Below are 17,669 nucleotides of genomic sequence, written 5' to 3'. Positions count from 1 at the left end.
AAAAAAAAACTAAAAAAAAAAACGAAACCCACCAAACCAAAACCCTTTAGATTAAGCTTGCCAGGTTTTAATTGCAGCCAAAAAAAAACTAAAAAAAAAAACGAAACCCACCAAACCAAAACCCTTTAGATTAAGCTTGCCAGGTTTTAATTGCAGCCAAAAGAGCAAGAGGTATTTAYAAGTCATTTGAAGGTTTTATTTTGGTACAGACATGGGCAGATTTACTTAGAATGTAGCTCCTAAACGTGAGAACAACTGTGATAAAAAAGAATCAAGCATACAACCAGCTAGTTGTGATGGAGAGGCCATCACAGCAGTGAAAACATTTTACTAAGCAGAAGAARCTTGAGGCCTGCCTGAAATGCTCTCTAAAAGCATTAGGGCTGAATATGCAGTTTAAAACATTCAGTGGAAAACTTCAATTTCATGCTGACTTCGTTCATTTTTTTTTTTTTTTTTACAGCTTCCTCCTGTAGCATTTTGTGAAGAGGAAGATTTTCTAGGCAGTAAACATTCCTATGCAACAACACATTCGGAGAAGCATTTAATTTCAAGTATACACTTATTTCCTGTGGTTTGCTGACTCACACACAAACTCAGCTGGAAGGGACAAACTCAGGTCCTGCWCTGAGCTGGTGTGGGAAGGTTTGGGACAAAGGGGAGCTCTGGGGCAYCTTCTGAGGAGCTGCCAGAAGTGTCCCCTGTGTCCTACAGACACAGTGCCAGATGGCTCCGGGACAGAGCTGGTGCTGGCCACACAAAATCCACGAGGGGGAAATTTGACCCATCTCACCTGATCTTTATCAGCCTTCTGTATGCCAAAGCACGAGATTTAGGATGCGCTTCAGAAAACTTATCAACAACCTTACTGAGCCTCTTGCTATCCATGCACAAACATCTCGTCCATTTCTAATTCACTTCCATTGTTGTTCTCAGGACTTTGCACACTCTAATCACAATTTTTTTGGGGAAAAAAAAAAAAAACAAACATTTTTTGATGGTTGAATTTGAATTTGTCACTGTTTAGTTTCAGTGACTGTGCTTAATTCCAAATGTTCACATTTAGGSAAAACACAGAAGCTCTTGATCTACTTCCTCAAAAATACTGATTTTTTTTTAATAGTATTAAAATTCATCACTTTACTTCAAAAAAGACCACTCACAGTACTCTRTATTAGAGTCATCACCCTTCTTTGCACTCATTTGAGGTCTAAAATATCCTTTTTGAGATAAGAAAGCAGTTCTACACATAATATYTCAAGTAAAATGCACTTTTTTCTTAGAGGTCTCTAGCACACTTCATATAGATCACAATGTATTTTTCTGCTTTGCTGTTTAACTCTGCAGATGACCAAACCAAAACTAATTGGRGTTTTTAGTTCAATGAAACTTATTCTGAAGCAATTAAAACTGCAAAGGTAASTCTCATTTTTCTCTCCAGATAATGATAACCATCCCACTTTAGACCAAATGATTGAGATGTTTTTCAAGAAAGTAAAAKACATTGTTTATTCAGTTATATACATATAAAAGTTGATTTTCAATGCTCCCTGCACTGTGATTCCAGTTACAGTGGACATAAAAGGAAACTTTAAAATTCAGCTTCCTTGAAGTTCTACTTCTGTCTGTACATTCTCTCTCTGATATTCYGTATGCCTTCATAATCTTATTATCTGGCTTTTCAAATACCTTCCCCATTCTGTATGAAAGCCTGAGCTATTGCAAAAGAAACCATGAATCTGCCACTCATCAGTGCACTGCTGAATGCGAATAATGGAAGCCTGTGGAAGAAAAGAAGTGAATTTTTTCCTCCCCCATCTTGTCTTTTCTAATTTCTTTCTCCCAGGTTTGTATTTTGGACAGTGCCTTTAGACAGCTTTGAGAGAAAGGTGGGAAGCAAAGGCCAACTGCCAGGAGTAGAGCACAAAATTAGTCTTGATTTCTGTTTTTATTTCCTCTCTGCATAGTTCTAAATTTGATTTTTCTTAAACTTTCTTTTCAAGTACAAAATAGCGATAGAATAGATACAACAGAGATCCTTTTAGAGATGTGAGGGAGTTCATTTGTGGAAGTGAAAGGAAACTGTGAATAATTACCCAAAGTTAAAAATCAAACTCAACACAGACATGATCTCATCCAGAGAAAAGCAAAAGATCTCCAACAGCAACAATAACAACAACAACAATAACAACAATCTCAATTTTTTTGTTATATTTCAACTGCAAATTGATGGAAGATTCCTAGCTGTACTGGACTTTTAGGGTGTGCCAAAGATCTCTGCAGCAGAGTGTTATCCCATGCTCAGGAGAATTTATCTGTGTGGAAAAGACAAACCCTCAAATGTGGTTGTAAGCCCATTAGAAATGATGTTAAGAGCCATGGGAAGGATTCATAGTTTTTGATGTAAGCCAGAAGAKCTAAATTGTAATTATGGAAGTCTTGCTAGATAATTAGACAGAAACATGGTTTTCTCATCACCAAAAAGTACCAAGAGAAATTAATTTTCATATGAAAGAAACTGAAAATTTAATCTCTTCTACTGGCTCTTTTTTTTTTTTTTCGTCAGTCCAATTAAATGGCAAATACATCCCTATTACAAGTATGGCCTGCAAGCAGTCTCAAAAGCTACACGGTACCACAATCGTCCTAAGCCTTCAGGCACTGCACAAAAACAAAATTGATCAGCAGGATGGTCCTGCTAAAATGTGAAAGTTTTTCTTTCCTACTTATTAGATAAGAGCACAGTCAAACACTCATGCAAATTCACCGAATTCAAATTTAAAGCCCAGGTCACTGAAAGTTGCTAATATAGTTTGTGGTGTTGTTGGGATATTCAGGGCTAAGAGACAAATTAACACAGACTACTGGATGTTCTTGGATATCAAATTTCATTTGGCATAGAAAACATCAATAAGATATGAGATGAGGAGGAGGGAATGGAAAACTCCTCAAGAAACCTTCCAGACAAAGTATTTCATCAGCAGATATGAAAATAAAGATGCCACGGTGAACACAAGCAGGTGTCCRAGGTGGAATCTTGCAAAAGCCACARGATATTGTCTGAAGYGAACCAGGGGAATCACATACCTCAAAAATTAAACCAWTCATTTTCTAGATGTGGACAGGTACGAACAAAGGATTTAGGAGATGATGGAAAAGGGCAACCAGGTTATTCTGAGGTAGGCAAAGAGCCACCTTACAGCCATGGAATGATAAACAGAAGTCTGACTTTGCCTCTTTTCAGCAGCATCTCCTGTGGCTGCTTCTCTGCCTTCATCACTGCAGAGCCTGAAGGGAGAAGCATCATTCTTCATGTCTGCAGTCCCACATCAGTAAAGAACAGGATCCCTTTCCTTAACRTTGCCATGAGGAGCTGTGGATGCCCCATCCCTGGAAATGTTCCAGGACAGGTTGGATGGGGTTCTGAGCAATCTTTCTGTGGATTCTGTCCCTGCCCATGGTGGTGGAGGGGTTGGAACAAGATGATCTTTAGGATCCCTTCCCTTTTACTCCAAGGCTTTCCATGATCCTGATGTTTTTAACTTCTCAGATTATCTGGGCTATTCATTTGCACCTCTACTTTAGCAAGTATGTTCAATCCCTAATATATTTTATTATTATTTTCTGGAGAGAAAATGCACACAAATACAAATGTTTGAGAAAATACTAACATATCAAKTTGGGATTTCAGAGGTGTGTGGCAGAGAAGCAGGTCAGGGAAATACCAAAGACAAAAAATTTAAGGTACTTTTTAGATAGAAGTTTCAGAAGTTCCAAATAAAATGGGTAGAGGATATCATCTTAATTTTAAAATTCCCATTAAAAATGTAGCTTTCACAGTAAAAAAATGCAAATTTATCTCCTTACAGCACTGTCATGCTATTTTCCCCATGCTGTTTTTTCTCCATTCTGGCTGCAAAAATGTTTATTACTGATTCTGCTTCCCGTAATCCTCTCATAAAGATTCTGAAATCATGTTAAGAGAGAAGAATTGCAAGGATTTTGATCTTTCTTGCAGTAGATAAGCACTTGCTTATCTTGCTCTTTCTAGAGCTGCGCTGTGAGGGCACAAAACCGAGCCTATCAAAAGGTCAGTGAGAGCTGGGTAGACAAAGACCATCTGCAGCAGGATGTCTTGGTGCAGACACTATTCCAAATAAACCAGGATTTTTATCTTCAATTCAATAAGAAGGAGACTGTCAGTCTTCCCCGGAGCAAATCCTTGTGGAATAGCAAAGGAAAAGGAGGAAGGGAAAGGGGAAACTTCTAAAATCCACTTGCTTCTGTTATTGAGAGAAAAGTTACCCAGCAGCTGACTCAGAGGYGTTCAGCCTCCTGGAAGCCTGTAAATGCTTTCCTGAAAAGGTTTGCAACCCAGAGGAGTGATTTTCAAATATCAAGCATAATCAGTTCTTTCAGCAGAGCCAGAACCAGGATCTTTGCTTGGACTTATCTTTCCTGAGCTAACTTACTCTACGAAGACAACTGACTTTGTCCCACAAGACTTTTTGCATTCTTCCCAGGTCGGTACTAACACCACTATCAGTACAGCCCAACATCAGCCAGAGATAAGAAACACAAAGTGATTGTAAACATATTCCCGTTACAAAAATGTGATTGTCCTGATCATCTCAGAGACAAAAGCTGCTTTTTCAGAGTAATGGCAGAGCATTTAGCACTGCCAACTGCAGAGGAAACTGTTCAGTACAGCTCAGGCCACTGCTAAATTGCAAAATGCGCCTGTGGCGGCTTTGAACAAAATCTATCTGGGAGAGTTCTGCCAGCCAATGTTTKTGGGGTGTAATAAAAAAGCTATTAAACATTTCTTGAGTTTGATTCTCAACCCTGAGCTCCTTTTTAAAGGGCTTAATACAGCAACRGCGCCTTGCCTGAAAATACATTCAAAGAATCATTATGGATCTTCCACGCAGGTGTTTCAGCTTGAAGAGGAATGTTATTTGGGAAGGTCATCTTGACTTTCTGTCTCTAAATGAGATCTTTACATGGAATTCTTTGCAGTCCCACCACCATCACTTCAAATTTTAGTTCTTTTTCTTCTATAAGATGTCTTGTTATAGTCTGCTTCCAATTGCTTTGAAAGAAATAGAAGTATCAAGGTGTTTTTATTTTCTGACATAGAGCACTTCTATTAACTTATTAGAAGATCCTTGCCCTGAATCTAGTGCCCTGAGCTCCATGACTTCTACACAATATTTTGTGAAAATCAACATTTTTCTTTTCCTTTTCCATGTCCCCCTCAAATCAGATTACTGTTGATTTTAACTGGTAGAAAAAAAAAACCTCAGTTGCTATAAAAGGCTGTGTCTAATTATATGGGAATGAGGGGGCTTGTTTGGTTTTTACTGGTTTTAATTACAAATTTCATGTTTGAAAACATTTAATTTTTTTGTTGTTGTTGTTTTCAGAATCCCTTCTGACGATTTTTTTTTTTTTTGTAAAATTGAAGATTATAAAATACATTAAGAAGCAGTTTTTCTGTATATATCACTTTATATTAACTTAACAGCATAACAACACATATCAACAGTCCTAAAGCTTCCTCTGAATTATGGTCAAACTCCCCCCAAAAGTTTGAACTCCTTTGCCTTTTAAAGTTATCCTTTGATAACTCTKTATCTGTCCTCCTTTGTCAAAAGCAGTACTTCATGCACTTCCCTTACTTCACCCCTCCTTCAGAACTGATGAAAATTACTAAAGTTTTCAAATGTTGTTTTCTCATCTTGCCATCGAGTTCCTGCCTTCAAGGAAACTTCCAGAATCATGCAATGGGCTACCTTATTATTTTCTTTCAAATGTCTCCTTTTCCAAAAGGCACTTCACAAACACTGCACAGTTTAGAAGAAAAAGCATCTTAAAAGTAAGATTTGCAGACTTACAGGAAAATGGACTCTAAAAATATGGTGAAAATTTCTGCCATCTGCCCTTCAGAAAGGTTTGGGTTAAATAGGTGTGATTTGCCTTTACTGCCCGATTGTTCATGGATCAGAGGCTTCACATCTTCCCAACTTTTTTCCTTCCTAAGCCACAGAAAACACAGGAGTAATCCACTTTGCCATGACAGTCTTTACCCTAACAAGTCTATGTCACATGGGCTAWAGTCACACTTCATGCTTTTCCAATTAACCTTGAAGTCTTTCCCTCCAAGGAAAATGCCTATTTCGTAAGACAAAGCAAAACACCTGAATTTCTTGATAAATAGGAGTCATGTGGAGTGAGTGAGGTTGGGTCTCTAGAGAAATCCCTTTCATCCATTTGAAAACAAAAGAGGGAAACTAAAGACCCAAATTTAACCCAAACAATACCTGTAATGATGTTAAAAGCAAAGGAAAGTGCAGTACTATCACATACTATCATGTTTTAGTAGCAAATATGACCAAATCCTACCATTTCCAGGCACACTGGTTCAGTCTAAAGTTTARTGGGCATTTATGAGGAGATCAGGTTCCCATCTCACTGGGAAAAGCTAACAAAGATTGTTGGTTTTGGTTAGGCAATAAACCTTGGATGCAAAATCCTAATGCAACTTTCTCTAAAATAAATTTGAGCGTTGATTGCTGGAGAAGGAAAATAAGCAGTGGGGGAGTTTTAACATAAAACCACAGTTATTGTTGTAAAAAAGCCTTTCTATGTCCAATGAAGCAGAGTAGGACAAATGAATGGATGTTCTCCCCATGGAATTTTCCAGGCTAGCAAAGCTCGTGTTGATGTGTAGTCAACACTTCCTACAATTTCACTCAAACATTGAATCAAACAAGGATGGAATTAAATCATGCATTTTCACTTCATCACCCACTGAATATACTTTCACATACAGAATCCTTCCAAGTATATCACTGAGAGCCAGACACCATCTACCCCACACTGAGTCTATGCAATCAAGGCTCCATTGAAAACACAAATATAGAGCTGGCTGAGTGACTGATAGGCAAATTAWCTCCTGAGCTAAGCCCTGCAGGATGGGCTCAGCCAACTAAGACAGTATTTGATGTCTTCTGGAAAACCAAGGAAAAGAAAAATACAAAAAATAAATATCTTATTTCAAGAATTGCAGTTTCATACTACTCTTCAGTAAATAGAGATGCCAGAATTAGAAGGTTGCCTTGATGTCTTTGCCAAAGAAGATGAGAAGCCATGTTCATTTTTTTGAAAGACAAAGACTCCAGTGCTTTTATTGCACAGAGAGTCTTCATTGTTCTTTCAGAGAGCTAAGACACATTCCAAACTATCTGGCTTACTGAAAGTGTGATGCTCTTAAAAATGTTCCAGAATACTGATCTCTAAGGAACCCAGCCCACAGCTGTAACCTGGCATTCAGATACAAGCTGGTCTCATCAGCGCTCACTGAATTTATCCTCAGCACCTTTGGCTCACTGTAAAGGCTGAAAAAATCATCCAGAGTCTGTTCTGAGAGTGTACTGAATATAGAGCTATGGTTCATATATCACTGATTTGAAAACTGTAAAGAACCAAACAACAYTTCCACTTTTTACAAACAGCTACACCATCGTTATCAATTCAATGAAGCAAAGCAGGTGGGAAAGAGAGTAATTCAAATTTACTGTGTGATTGCACAGCCTTGTGTTGGCACAGTTGAGGTATTGGTTCATTCAGCATAGTAGACACCTCTGAGGTCAGAAGAGAACAAAATATGATTCATCAGCTTCCTGTGGATTTGAAGCAGCACCAATCTCAGCCACTTAACCATCAATGTACTTTCTTCCTTTATATGTAATTGAGTACAGGACACAAACTTGCTAATGCACATCCAACTCCTRCATTCAGATCATTGATAAATATATTGAACAGGGCTGCACCTAGGCTTGAACTCAGAGAAAAACCTCTGTGTTTCAGTGTCCAGATGTAGCCACCTCTGTGTGTCACCAGCCAGATGTAGCCACATTCACTACAACCCTCTGAGCTCTGCCCTTCAGCCAATTCACTGTGAACCCCCCCATCCCTCAGCTTGTCCACAAGGAGGCTGTGAGTGACAGTCCCTCCCAAAAACATCTTCTTCCCCTCAACCTCCTGTGGAAGGAGATTCTAACACAGAACGATATCAAATTAGTTAAAGAGGATTTCCCTTTTGTGAACCCACCTTGACTGTGCCTGATCATTGTATTATTGTTTAAATGCCTTTCAAGAGTACTCAGTATAATCCCCTCCATAAATTTTTATAGGAACTGAAGTTAGAAAGGCATATCTGTAGTTCCCTGGGTCTTTCCTCATGCCTTTTTGCAGGCTGGAATATCACTGGCAAGTGTCCAGCCAACAGGGAATTTCCAGACTCCCAGGATCTTTCATAGATGAAAGAGATGGRTCCTGCCATAACATTTGTGAGCTCCCTCAGAACTCTGGCATGAGTCCCACCAGGCCCCATGGATTTGTGACCATTCAGCTGACACAGTTGGTCTCTTAAAATTTCAGTGTCCACAAAGGAAAAGTCGTTGTTCCACGCTGGTTCCCCCTCTGACTCAGGGGACCAGGCAGCTCAGTAAGTGGCCAAAGTGTGAAGGTTTACTTTTGCCTTTGTTGGTCTCTTGAGCATTTCATAGTCATCCTGTGATGTGACAACAAAAACTCAGGAAATTTCATCAATTTCAAAAGTACAAAAAACAACCCCAGAGACACACAAGCTAACAACACAGTATGGAAGGGATGGGACASCTGGAAAAGGCACAAAGCAGATGGAAATCATCTCCATGCCAGTGGAGTGAAACTGGCTTGTATGGATGCTTTTATTTTAGAGCAGTACCACAAGATCCCAGGTGGCAGAGGCTTGAATTTAGAAAGGTGGTGAGAAGCAGTAGGAGAGTTCTCAAGAGAGTAAAAGTTAAACAAATATTTTAAAATTCCTGAGAGTGCTATAACATTCAAAAACCTTTGAAATAAAATGGAGAAGAATTTTGGAGATATTGATTTTGTTTCAGCCCATTTGATTACTTGGTAATTTTCTTGAGGGCTCACCAAGATAAAAATCAGGTTCCTCAGTCAAAAAAGCCATGCAGTCGATCAGTCAATCAGTCATCCAGTACCTCCTTCTCACTCATGATATTTGTTGGGATTTTTAAAAAAATGTTCTATGTGTGTCAGAATAGTTGGCACATTCCCAGTTAAATGTAWGTGGGAAGTTAGCACAAACCTACCAAAAACTTCGCTAAGGAACTGCCAAATTAGTAAAACATGACAGCATAGTACAATTCCATCTGATCCCACAAAAAGKAATTCTACTGCCACAGTTCCTTATCAATCAAGAAATTTTATCCCATCTTCCTTGGTATCTCTGGCTGTGTAGGACTCTATCTGAGAACAGAAAAGACAAAGCTTCACCAACTCTTGCTCTCTTGGAGTGCAGATGAGTGGTGCTGGAGCCTCTTCCACACTCTCTCTGAAATGGAAAAAGATTTGTTTCTTCTTACCCTTTCCTGTTTTCTAAAATAACCCAATGGGGAGACCTAAGTGAACATCATCTCTCTCCTTTCTCACCACCAGCCTGGCCACCATCTGCCCTTGGGTTCCAAGAAAAAAGGCAGGGGGGAGCACAGCATCAATAGACATTTTGTAATATATCACTTCCTACCCTTAAATAATCAGCTCCTGGAAGTTGCCAAGGTGTTGATTTAAAACACCTACAGCTTTAAAGATTTCTTTTTCCATGAAAATCTCCCCTGGGTTGCAACAATCCAGGCTTTTATAGATTTCAGTTAGGAAATGTGTTGCTTTACTTTGTGCAAGGAACTGTGGGTTTTGAGTTTTGGTGTTTTGGAGTGTTGTTTTCTGGGGAGAGTTTGTTTGAGGGCTTGGTTTGGTTTTTGTTTTGGGGTTGTTTTTTTTTTGTGGGATAGTGTTGAATTAGGACTGAAGAGGGGCAYTGGACACTGCAGAGAAAGAATGGGTAATTTTGAGTGCACAAGTCTGCATGGTGTCAAAGTGAGATAAATTCATTGAAATGCACTGAGGAGGCACAGCAACAAATTATGGCTTAGGAAGTCTCTAAAGGGGAAAGTAGTAGAACACTGGGAGAGAAACTTCAGGAAATAACTTCATGAGGATCCTCTCCCCTTTTTATTATCCCTTGGATATCCACTTGAAACCCAGAGCCAGTGGAACCTTTGATCTTGCACAACTTGACTGTGAGGGTTTTGTGAATGGTTGATATGATACATGGAGTCAAAAACAGGGCTGATGCCTGCTGAAAAAACATTTGGTTCTGAATGAACAATTCACAAAAGAGGATGGAACACTGAAGGTGTATTTGAACTTTCTCTTGAGCCAGCTGGTTGTGAGAAAAGGCCTTTTGGAATAAAGGGACACAGCCTTTTTTGCTCTGTGGCATCTTCTCTGATCTCCTCCAGGATTTACAGTACATTTGCCATCGAGGAGGTGAAGTACCTTTGCATTGTCAAACTCAAGCAGGTTGTGCAGTGCACTGCTGGGTCACCTCATTGCTATTACAGCTGACAGAAAGGCAGGGACCCCTTTCCCAGGTGTGGGTGATGCCCTGAAGAAAACCCTAAGGGTCCTTTCTTGCCACAAAAGAGTCTCAGCTTTACATTGAGTCCCAYGTCCCAATCCATCAACTCATTTATATCCTCACAGCTCAGCAGGAAACTCTTTGGCACAAGTTTATGTTTAGTCACATTTTTAAAGGATTTTCTGTGCCTATCTTGGTAAGTAATACTAATTCATCTCTCTTTCTCTTTATATAAAATATTTTCCAACCTTAGGAAGGCGTTTCCATAGCAGAACTATTATATAAATGAATGACCTCATTATAAAGATCACTCTTAGAATCATAGAATCATTTARGTTGGAAAAGACCTTTAAGATCATGGAGTCCAACTCATAACCCAGAACTGCCAAGACAAGCATTAAACCATGTCCCTAAAGTCTTCACAAATGAACACAGTTCATTTCTAGCTATGAAGTAGGATTATAATTCTCTGATCTGACAATAGTAATTTTTGGGTTTCATAAATGTTGTTTCATGTTTGATTTGTTAATGGGGAACAACCCATTCTCCATGAGGAATCAACTCCCTAAAGTTGAGTTTGAACAAGCCCTTGGCAGTGCTTTTAGCTCTGAGTACTTTCTTTTAATATGAACACTTCARTGTCTCTGTTGTTACCTGGCTGAGCTTCAAGAGTGGGGCAGCCACTTAACAAATGAGATATTTCTAAAGAGAMAGAAAGAGGGAGCAAGAAATCAGTTATCAGAGACAGCTCTGCATTGCCTTGGGAATTAAAAAACTAATGACCCCATAGCTGGAACCAAAATACTTTATTGTCTTCTCCTATTATAAATCAACCTAACCAAATTCAGTCCAACTAATTATTATGCCAACCACTTTCAGTAGAATGTGCCTTCTGAAGTTACTGGCAATGGAAGGTAATCAGTCATTCTTTGAAGCCTCACACTGGAGCCCAGAAATGGACTTTGMAAAGCTTCCTTTCAACCATGTCAGATTATGAACCTATGAACTGGGCTAGCAGGAACATCTATAGGTCCTGGGGAAAGTCTGCTGTCATCAGGGAAGGGTTTTGAAGCTGAAGTGTGCTCAGCAGGGAATGTGAGCTGCAGAATGATGTCAGGATTGCAGACTGYAACAAAACAGAGGAATCTTTGCTGATATTGCTGATACCCAAGCCATCAACTTTAACTGTCCCCTCTTCATCAATGTTTCAAACTATTGTTATTACTTGACCAGTTTATTCTCAGCCACCTATTTAGCAATTCTGCAGTSCTGCTGTCATTTTCCATTCAGTGACACATGAACTGAAACCACCCTCCATCCATCTTGCATCTGCCAAAAACATGTTTGAAAGGTTCACCTCCTTTTGAGAAAGCCCAGCTACCTCTGCTTCACCCTTTCTGATACGGAATTGCCCACAGAGTTTCTCTGCCATGGAGATCAGAGGTTGACCCTGAAAAAATGGCATTCAAATTGAATGCWTATTCCAGTCTCACCATAAACTCCAAACTTTCCTATAGAATGAATTTTTCTATTAATTTTTTTTGCAATCCCATTCAATAGTCATGTGTCTATCTGCCAAAATATGAGTCTTCCTATCTTTCTAAAAAATTATCTTTTACTCCCACAAAATTTAACCAAGAAAAATTTTAGTATTTTTGCCCCAGGGTCTTAACTTTTCAGTATTTTTTTTAGATGCCAATTGGGGCAGTTTTGTCAAAATGTCTGCAGAAGGCAAGAGGGAGATTTGCAGATAAAAAAAGTAGACCTTTCCTGCTGACCCCATCCTTTCAATCTCCTCCTGTGAGATCTCATTGCTGTCACAGAGCACTYTCTAGGGAAACTCCTCATGAGGAARTGGAATTCTGTGGGTTCAGGAAAACTGAAGGGAAAACAACTTTTGTAGTGACCTATACAGCCATGCAAATGTGACAGCCTGGAGGTTAATGAGCTCCTGTAAAATTCCCTCAAGATTGTTCTGGCCACAGTGTCCGGAACTCCTATTTAAAAACAAACAAACAACCATGACTCACTCCTACCCTTAACTTTAGCAGAGAGATGAGGGTGAGAGGTACCAGTTGCTGCATCCTTCACTTCACAACTTCCAGGACTCACCCTACAGTCATCCCTCACCCCACCTGAATTTGCAAGCAATTTCCATTACACAATCTTGCCCTCCATTTGAGATTTCAGAATGACCCAGAGAAAGGAATAAGCTGCACATTAATTAAATCCACATCTGCTACAGAAAATATTGCTGCTGCTAGCACTGCAGAGAAATGATATGAAAGGACCCCGGGCCATAAGGGAGAAATTCACTTGATTTCCTTCCAGTGCTGCTGACTCAGAGCTGTCTCCCCTGTCCTTGATCTCGATTTCTCTGGTTTGCCCTCTTGACCCCATCACTCCAGGGTTTCAGACTGGCTCATTTTCAGCCTAATTCTCTCCTCCTTATTCAATGCCTGTCGTTTTCATGCCTGTCTCCCAGGTACAGCAGGAACATGCTCTTCACCCCCATCTTTGAACATATGAGACCCTCTTCCTGCACTCAAACTTGGATGGTACTGCCTGTTTCACATTTTAATGGCCTCAATGTCCTGTTTCATCAGGTGAGATGTGTTGGTACATAAAAACATGGACTTAAATKTTAACTGTAATTCCTGGCTTTTAATTGTTAGCACAAGCTTGCTGTGGTGTATTTAGAATGCCAATTAGCAGCTTTCCAGGCAGGTTTGGGATGAGCAATTGCCAGAGACCATTCCCTGAAGGGTTTGTGACCTGAGGGATGGAGAGGAGGAGCAGACCCTCACATTTGACCTCTGGGCTGGAGATCAATGCCTAATCTGTTTTATTTAGCAGTTCCTTCTGTAGCCATTGGGTCCATTTGCTGGTGGATGGGTCTTTATTTGCCTGTCCTGACAAAGTGAATTCTCTGCTGCACTGAGCCATCATTCAGTTGCTTTTTCAGTGCTGTAACTCCTGTGTCTCCTTGAACACATCCCCACTGGTCATGTCCCTKCAGGATCTGCCCTCCTGTCACCCCTTTTACATGTCTGGGCTTTCCTTTGGTGACAAACAATCACCCAGCACTCATTTCTGTCTCCCAAAGCTTCCAGTTCCCAAAAGCTGGTCCAGCCTTTGCCCCGTTTTGCTGTCACATCTCCATGGGTCTATCCAGCAGCCAAATCTAACAAGAGGTACATTTTTCGTTCATGTCTGGCAGATTAATTTACAACTTTGTGTGGCAATAAGTTGGACCTTACAGAGAAATCAAATACAATTTTCAGTAGGATTTTCCAACAAGATTGCATTTTTTTTTTTTTTTAAAGTGCCTCCCAAATATTTTCTCCAAACTTCTTTCATCATCATTTAACATGTCCATCTAAGATGTGCATTGCAGCTCTGACAGAAACTGAGTAAAATAGTTGTTGATCAGGATCAAGGGCATTTCTGTGCATGAAATTTACATTTGCACATTAATGGCCTTTTCCTCCCTAATAATGTCTGTAAATTGTCATTTTTCTTCCACAGCCATGGTGGAATATCCTCTGTTTCACTTTCCAAGTGTCTGAGGCACATGTGAATTCTCTGATTATTTTGCAGTATCTAGTAACATGGACCTTCCATTTTAAGCATTTGGCCAAGTGTTCACCACTGCAGCTACTGCAGACTTTGCTTCTTTCTGAGGTTTTCAATCTCAGCTCAACAATTCTGTCATAATCATTTAGGTAAGAATCATCTCTCCTGCCWAAAKCTTAATATTWGTCATCCAAATGCTTTAAWGACTTTTATAATCTTCYTTTTGCCTGTATCAMCTATTTATTTTCTTCCACAAACTTTTGCTCCTGCAGATCASAGCCTGCCTTTCTTTCTTCACTGCTCCGTCCTGAATCATTCCCATGACATTCCACTGTGTTTTACCACAGGRAGATTTCTGGGAGTGTACACCTATYTGTCTTCTTCATTAAAAACACAAGAYATTTCATGGAAACACACGCTTGATAAACATTGTTATATTGTAAACTGAACCTGATTCGATTGAAAATCAAATCCAAACACACAGCACACTTGACGGCTTTGTGYCAAAGAAGATCCATGTTTTTGTTTTAAAATAAACATGCTTATGTTTCTACAGAGAGAGACACCCTGAAACTCACAGTATTTTGACCTTCGGAGAGGTATTTCCTCTGCATTGCAAAGTCACACAAAAACTTTTTCCAGGCTCTTCTAAAATTGAAAATACAGGCTTTTGTTTTTTCTGTATTTCTACTTAGAAGCTGCACAACCGTAACTTTTCATGTTTTGTACCTGTTGGTTTTCAGTGCACATTATACTGGCAATTCATGTGACACTCCAAGGATTTTTTGTGAAGATATAGAATGATTAAGATAAAGCTACTTTCTTTATTAATTGCATCAAAYTATTTAATGATGCTCACTGTATTTAGGGACAGAAAGGAAAACAACTTTCTGGTGCTGTTGTTTCAGAAAAGGAGGTATGTTAGGCAATATACAGATTAATACACTCCCATAATCTCAGAGGATTTATATACATTTTTATCCTTCCTATCAGTSCTCTTGTCCTTCAAGGAAATGAAAGTTTCTTCAATGATAAATTCACCATTARGTTTACACAGTGCTGTTGTTTAATTATATTCAAACATTAATTAAAAGAGAGGTTAGTTATTTTGGCACTGGTAACTGCTGAGGGTATGTTAGCCTTAGTATTGCAGTAATTTCAGTTTCCTGAGCATACTTCCAACAAAGGGATTCTTCAATCCTAATACATATGTATAAGCCTCATTTTTAGAAAAGGTAAGCAATTATTCTATCAAAATTCAACTGCTCAATCTTTGCAAAGCCTCTGCTCTTCTGCCCACATTTACTTCACCCTAGACATCCTGCCTTTGAAGCAATAACCACAATAATAGCAACAAAACATGTTTTTCTGTACCTGTTTGAGCAGCAATCAGCATCATTATTACAATCATTCTTAGTATATACTTAAAAAAAATGTTACAGTGCCATGTAGCAATGCTGCTTCAGAGARCTCAGATAAAATGAGCATGGATTTATGCATCGAGGTTGGTCTCATTTCTGGGAACTGTTCATACCAAAACTAAATGTTGAAATACCTTGTAGGACACTGCAGGATAGAGCATGGCTTAGGGAACACAATGGACTTTGACTGGAGACACATCCACGTGGACTTCTGTAAAATTTCAGCAGAGGAACCCCCCTTTGGAAGTGCCAGCAAATCCGGATACCTGCAGCACAGGGCACCACCTGACCACAGTGGTTTCCTCTTAGGCTTTAAGCCATTCCAGCCATCTCTTAAAAACACAATTATCCTCCAGGTTTTCTACCTATTTTCAATCTTTGTGGATGACAGTGGTACAGTAACATCTTCAGCAGGGACAACCTGTCAGGCACACACCCACCACTGTTCTAATTTGGGTGTCATGAAGAGCTGCATCAAATGCTGTGCCTATTTTAGGGATGCACAGTCCCCTCCACCCTTCCGAGATGCATCCGTTCACCAAGCCCAAGTTCCTGCTGTGATCCTRTCTTTTAATAGCTGTACAGAACAAGACAGTGAAATCTAACACTGTGCTGCTTCTGTCCTCCRAATCACTGCTGCTCACTAAGTACAACTTCCTGATTTAAAAGTTGCTTAAAACTTGAAATAAATAGATAAATAAATAGGAATCATCTGGTGTTCCTTGCTCCCCTGCGAGCAAGGCTTCTCCTCAGACAACGAACGACCCTGGGACATTGCACGGCCAGCCTGTAATGCTGCAAAGAGGCTGACACTAATGCAGTTGGATGTTCCCTTTGAACAAAACTTGGCTGCTGGCGTGCATTCTGYTCTGAGACAGCACCAAGACGACAGCCCTGACAAATGCCTTGAAATTCAGCGCCCGTGGCCCTGCCCTTGCTATGCAGCAGCCTGTRGCAAAGAACGGTGACAGTTCAAATGGCTGGCTGGCAGATACATTCACAATACATTAACATTTTGTTAGAATCCTGCCAAGTGTGTCTCTGGTCTCAGTGGGAACTAACCAACTGCTTCAGCTACATTTGGACGGGACAGCTGCTTCATCAAAATATCCCATCTGTGAACGCTTTTGCAGGGTGCACTCCGTAGCAAGAGCCTCTTTCCCCCCTTTCAAAATGCATCTTTCCTRTTAGAAAAATCTGGTTTAATCTGCATTTGTCCAGTCTTTGACTATCTTGTGTCCAACTCACAAGAAAAAAAAAATATCTCAGTTTCACAAAGTTGAACACAATCAAAAACTCTGTTTAACAGTCTCAGGCATCCCCACCAAGCCCCGGTTCACACCTCTTTTCTGCCTCCAGGATTACGTAGGGATTTCATTAATGGAAGGTCAAATTACCTTGGCACATCTAAAGTCCAGCTGCCTCTTTGCACCCAAGCAGAACCTGTGAGGCAGCGCATGAATTACCCAAAAGGTGAATTATYTCACCTTGACTGGTTTCACAGAAGGTCTCTGTCACAGCAGAGAGACTCCTRCTTTCCTGCAGGGAGCTYCTGACACCACCTCAGATGTSTGTGGTGTCAGACCGGGGCACAAAMAGGAAAGTCAGCAAGAACTTCWGTGCTAAAGTGCACCCTCCTCACACCTTTGGAAAAACAGTGCAGTCTGGATGTATTCTAAACCATCAGCTCTCTAATCTGTTATGTAGAAACTCCTCTTCCCATTTTACAGTTCTGGGTCCTCTACTCCTGTCATGACTTGTGGACTCTGGGAATCAAYGAAAAAGTTTTGAATTTTAGCCCAACATGGCAGCTCTAAACCTCTTGACAACTCACCAGACTGGTTTAAAGCCACAAAATTTTGTTCTCAATCCTAACACACAGAAATACAATTACGGGTATTGAAACATCTGTTTCCCACTGTGCAAATGGAGTTCCTTGGCTTTGGAGTTCCTGCTTTGGAGCTGATACAAGCTGCTCTCTGGAAGCCAAGAATCCCACTCTGACCATGCTGTASAAACCCTAATTCCARCCTCCAYACYATGGGTRTGGAAGTTGTCCCTGCCCATGGAAGKGGGTGGAATTAGATGATTTTAAAAGTCCYTTCCAGTCCAAACCATTCTATGATTCTGTGGACTCTGTTCCTCTCTAATTCATGCTACACTGAGTGTAGCTTTCTAGA

General features: G+C 40.0%; 1 protein-coding gene across 3 annotated transcripts in view; it reads right to left on the bottom strand.

Annotated features, from left to right (window-relative positions):
- The window catches only part of FAM135B (family with sequence similarity 135 member B), a 260,164-nt gene that overhangs the window by 211,651 nt on the left and 30,844 nt on the right, over window positions 1-17,669 (bottom strand). The window lies entirely within an intron of this gene.

This window comes from Malurus melanocephalus, unplaced genomic scaffold (assembly GCF_030028575.1).
Source record: "Malurus melanocephalus ecotype Western Australia unplaced genomic scaffold, MMel_1.1 scaffold_104, whole genome shotgun sequence".
NCBI classification, from domain to species: domain Eukaryota; kingdom Metazoa; phylum Chordata; class Aves; order Passeriformes; family Maluridae; genus Malurus; species Malurus melanocephalus.
Note: the sequence above shows the minus strand (reverse complement) of the source record. Positions and strands in the feature narration are given on the sequence as shown.